The sequence below is a fragment of the Lissotriton vulgaris genome, chromosome 3_1 (assembly GCF_964263255.1).
Source record: "Lissotriton vulgaris chromosome 3_1, aLisVul1.2, whole genome shotgun sequence".
Lineage (NCBI taxonomy): Eukaryota > Metazoa > Chordata > Amphibia > Caudata > Salamandridae > Lissotriton > Lissotriton vulgaris.
Genome location: NC_141689.1, coordinates 723,910,629 through 723,916,166, shown reverse-complemented (window position 1 = coordinate 723,916,166; position 5,538 = coordinate 723,910,629). Strand labels below are relative to the sequence as shown.

General features: G+C 55.9%; 1 non-coding gene across 1 annotated transcript; it reads right to left on the bottom strand.

Moving 5' to 3' along the window:
- Nucleotides 1–2,600: 2,600 nt before the first annotated feature.
- Nucleotides 2,601–2,707, bottom strand: LOC147726970 (U6 spliceosomal RNA). Its single transcript, XR_015309687.1, has one exon. It is a non-coding gene; the product is annotated as a U6 spliceosomal RNA (small nuclear RNA).
- Nucleotides 2,708–5,538: the final 2,831 nt, after the last annotated feature.

Genomic DNA, 5,538 nt, shown 5'->3' with positions numbered 1-5,538 from the left:
GGGCTGGAAAATAATCAAGAATGATCTGCCAAAGCAGACAGAAGTGCTGAGTGATGCAGAGAAAGTGTAAAGGTTCAAGGCTATGCAGCACAGAGTGCATTGTTCGCCCACCAAAGGAAGAGGCTGACCGTGGGACTAAAGACTCCTTCTGCAGATGTTGCTGAGAAATATGTGTGAACGAGTCAAATATTGTGTAATTTGAAAGGATATAGAACAATGAGCATGTACAAATTATGAATGAAGTCACAATGATGTGACAGACCACCTCCTAAATCCATCAATGAGCTGTCGGATTCTGTTAAATGTTTCAACTTATGTGGGACCGACATGTAGGTTCTAAGGTATAACTGGGGTGACTTTAGGGGTGTGGTTTAGATGGGTCGTAGAGAGAGATCGTCTTGCGAGGAAAGGGAAGAAAGGGGTGACGCGTCGGTATCTGTTGGTTTGCAGAGAGGCCTAGCAGTCCCTGTCCCTGTCCCGCGCCTGGGTTCTGAAGTCTTTGTTCCCCAACTCTAGTTCAGGGGACCCCCACCCTCACCTTGGCCAGGGGGTGGTATTTCACAGATCTTTTGGGTTTGTATTATTTCTCTAACTCTTACTTTGCATAATCATTTTGCAAATGTATTTTTGTTTCTGTACCTTACGTCTCTTCACCTATACACTCTGTCACACATATATTGTTTCGCATTATTTTGCTGAAACTTTTGTCTCTTGACCTATTCACTCCTTCATGTGCATATCATTAATTGAATGATGAGTTTGCCACTAATTGCATATGCTGATGTTTTCTCTCCCTCTTATGAATTTCATTGTTTGCATTTGTGACCTTATGCAATGAGCATTTTATTAATCATTTTTGAGATACACTTTATTAGCTTTACTGAGAGTCTGTGATTATTTAGCTGACTGGATAGTTAGCTAGATAGTACTATCACTACCATCAACTATTCAACTAATTTGTTCATTGACCAAGAGGAGAGAGAGATGATGTATAAGTTATGTAGTTTGTGATATCAAACATAAATCTGTTAAAGAAACTAATTTAATGTCATTTAAACTTGACCCCCAGTGCATAAGGGATTTGGGTGAATGTATATGGGCCATTGTTCTGTGATGTTATCAATTATTGATCCCCGATTAGGTGTCGCGCTGGATCAACTCCAAAAGCAGCAACCAACAATTTTTTCCCACCATATATGGTACACCTGTAACTTTTATAACCTGTCAAGTTTTGTATAAAAGAAAATAGTATACCAGTTATATATTGAGATAGGCCTCAGACCTCGTGCCTGTAACTTTTCTCCCAGCCGTAACATTTAATTAATGAAACTGTTCCTTTTTTGGGAAATATCATCTGTCTTCTATTCTTTCTAAGGATTTCAAACTCAAGCAAAGGTAGTGTGGCCATCATTTATTTGTGCTTAATGAAAAGTTAATGCCCCGGTTACTTACCGGTAATCTTCATTACTCCGAGTATAGTCTTCCTCGCCACATGAGTTACATAGTGAGCTTTAGCTCCACAACAGAACCCTCCAAAGCAAAAAGAAACCACCTCCCACCCCCTCCCAACATGGCCGACCAGTCCCACCTGACCTCTATAAGAGGCGGACCGGCCCAACCCACAGCCTGATCTACCAAGCAAACAATGAAGCCGATAGCCAGACAGGGAGGGGGGGAGGGAACTCATGTGGCGAGGAAGACTATACTCGGAGTAATGAAGATTACCGGTAAGTAACCGGGGCATTACCTCCTCGTAAGTCTTCCTCGCCCCCTGAGTTACATAGTGAGCAAATACCCAAGCCAACAAGGCTTCATTGACCACCAGAAGAACAACACCACACGGTGATGCAGAGAAACCAACCCAAGGTTGAAGTAGAATAAACGACAAGAAAACAGGGACCACAGGAAACCTGAAATCAAGATATAAAGAGAAAGGAGGCCAGCCAGGAGCCGCAGCACCTGCACTCCGAACGGCCCCAGCGAAGTCCCCCGGGACCGAAGAGTCCCACGAACAAGGCGGGGGACGACACCGTCGACGCCCGACAAATCACCACAGAGGAGACACCCTGAAGGGGGCCCAGGACACCGAGCCACTCCCCGTGGACCGACCCTGGACCCCCGCCGGATCCACCGACCCCAGCGGAGCGTAGGAAAGGAAGACAGCCTGTGGAAGCCAGCGAACCAAGGTGGAACGAGGGCCCGTGGCCCGAACGAACCGGGCCAAAAGACACAAAACAGGCCACCCCACCGGGAAAGGAAAGACGTGCGGCCAAGAGAAGCCAAAACAGCACGCCGAACAACCAGCACGGACGAGGGAGGAACCTCGCCCGCAGGGAAAAGCGGTAAAATTACCACCCGAGCCCGGGACCCCAGGGAAGGAACCCCGGGAAGGACACGGGGGACATGCCGGAGGAACAACCACGTCCGGCAAAACCCGCAAGACGGGCGGGGAGCGGAGGAACGACCCCCGCACGCCCCTCCGCCCAGCAGACACCACTGTCACCAGGGAAAAATCACCTGAAAGGCGCGGAACCGCAAAGCCACCGAGGGCCGGGGCCCAAAAGGGAGGACCCCGAAGAGCACGTGGACCGAGAGAGGGAACCCATATGGAACGCCTCATGAAATTGCGAGTCACCCATGCGCAGGGGCCCTGCAAATCTCCTCCGTTACGTTCCAATATCAGTATATGTGCTGCCGCAGCGAGCACCCACGGGGGAGACCGGCAGAGCGTCCGAGGGCAAAGGATAAACAACCTCGGAGCCAATCGAGACACCAGGGAAACCAGGCCGGCGAACACCGGACAGCGTACGGCCCGCAAGGCCGCCCACCGGGCCCACAGGGAAGAAGGGGCCACGCCCCTGGAAAACCCTCAGACCGGAAAACCAGGACCCGCAAGGGGACCACGGATGCGGGGACAGCACCAAGCCGACCGCGCCAGCGCGAGAAGGACGCCCAGCGCCGGGCACCGGCAGAGAACGTGCCTGCAGAAGGAGGCCGGCCAGCCGACAAGAGCCGGCTCAACACCGACGCCGAGAGCGGGGGACCCAACCACGGTACGGGAAGATCCGGGATCGGCCAGGAGGCTCGAACCCTCAGCTCGCAATCGGAGATGGCACCCGGGGCGGTGGACCCCGCCGGGAACGAAAACCAGGAACGCACCACGCGGGTGCCAGGCACCTCACCACTGTAACGCTCCAAACCAAGGCCATGCGCTGCCGAGTTGAGCACCCATGAACACCCCGGCCCTGCCCAAGCGAATCCCGTCGAGGACCCGCGATCTCATAGGGCACGGGGGAAACGCGTACATCAGACCGAAAGGCCACGCGAAAGACAGGCAAGAAGGACCCGGAAGGGGGTGCAGAACCCGGGCCGGAGGGCCGAGACCCCCTCCGTGAACAGAGACATCGGAGGCAGACCGAGCGGATGCCCCAGGCGTCGAAACACCACCGGGGCAGGGCGAGACCAGGCAACGAAGGCCAGACCCGACTCCCTCGGTCCCCGGGGGAAAGACAGCCCGAAGGGCCAGGACCGGAGACCCCTTCACCAGGGCGCCCGACCCGACCAAGACCTGGGGACCTAAGCACCGGCAAATGGAACGCCACACGAAAACGTGCAGGGGCCAAGCCAGTCACCTCATCCAAAATTAGTAAATGTGCCGCCGAAGCGAGCACAGCAAAAAGCCGGCAGGCCAGGAAGACATCCAGCAACCCCCGAAGCACGAGGAGCTGAGCGGCCGCAGGAGAACTCAACGACCTCCAAACGACCCAGCGCCAAAGGACGCCCCCCCCCCTGAAAGAACCAGACGGGAAGGACCGGGACCAGGCACACGCCCCCCCGAAGGAGGACAAGCCCGAGACGAGGACCGAAGGGACCCCCGAACATATGTCAGGAAGCCGACGGATGAGAGACACCGCCAGATGTGAAGCCACACCCACGGGGGGGGAACAAAAACGAGGCCGCGAGGAAGCACACGGCCAGACAGGGAACCCCAAGACCCGCACCCGGCGAATAAGAACTACCAGGCGGGCCAGGAGCACAGCTCCCCCCCCCCCCTGTGGGCCAGAAGGCAAGCCCAACGGAAGCACCTGCAACCGAGAGCGGGGCCAACCCATGGTCCCAGCAAAACCTACAGGTGAGACAAGGGAAGGAGCCGGGACCCCAACCCGTCGAGACGGTGGGTTTAACATGGAAATCCAGTGTATGCAAAGCGCTCAGCGACCCGAAGGCCTCCCAGCCCTGGGTGCCCTCGGGAAGATCAAGCAAGCTATTGCCCAGAGTCAAATGGTGCTGGGCTAACCTGCCTCCGGTGCCGGGGATAGAATCACATCCCCCGCGGAAAATCCGTAAGACCGGACAGCAAGCCCGAAGAGCCCAAGAACCGGGACAGCTACCTCCCAGGACGGTATGCAACGGAGGCAACCGCCCCCCCTCCCCCCCAGGGGACCCCCTGGAGTGAGAGGGCCGAAAGTCAGTCTCTAAGGGTGATACAGGGAGCGGCAGAACCAGCACGAGACCGGTTACCGCCGAAGCTCGGGCCCGGACCCGCCGAAGGACCCCACCCATGCAAGGGCGGGACGTTCACACCTGAACTGCGCCGGGGCCAAGCCGGACTACACAGAAGCGCAACATGATGCGAAAATCGCGCCGAACCCCCCCGCAAGGGCACAAAGCGTAAGCACGAAAACCGCTGTTACATAACAAAACACCTGTACTAGGAAGGCGCCCATCCACCCCTACGGGAATCTTGGCGCTGAATAACAGATGTCAGTTGTCACCCAACGCAATGGAACTAATCACATTGACCACAGATGGATGAAAGGCCGAGTGGACCCGCCGGTATATGAACCTGCGACCACGAGGTCAAACTGCAGTAGACGCATCAATCCCCTGAGTCACTAGCCCCGGTAGTCCCAACCCGGCCAACTCCCTGAGGCCCAAGGAGGAGTCCAGGCTACCAAAGCCCCGTGGGGCCGACGCGGAGAGAAAGAAAAAAACAGCCATGCCCAGAGGCAACAACTGATCCCTGGGATATCGAGTCCAAGACCCGCCGAGGTGGGGAATCGAACCCCGGGCCCGGGCCAGACCTCTGCACCAGGGTCTGATTCGCTTCCCCACAGCTGCAGAACGGGACAACACGAGTGGAACACTCGCGACCGGCGCAACCAGACGGCCCAGGGCGAGTCCCCCAGGGCGCCAGAATAGGGAACACGGACAAAAAGGAACTGTCCCCATGCCGCACCGTGCCCCCTCAGAGCGCGCCAGATAAGCACAGGCACTCTGTGAATGAGACAACCTCACAGGCCCTATGGCTGCACGAAGAAGGAAGAAACACTACCCCTTCACCTCGTGTTGCATGCCACCAGCCCGGCCTTACAGGGCACAAAAAACCGTTAGAAAGTTCCACGTGGGATACCTCCACAGCATAGGCAGGATTCAAACCCTGGCCTGCGAGGACCGTCCCTACCGAAGGCACAAGTCCCCTTGAGCTAATAACAGCCGAAACGCGGAGCACTTTACAATGAAATGGTTCCCCGGACC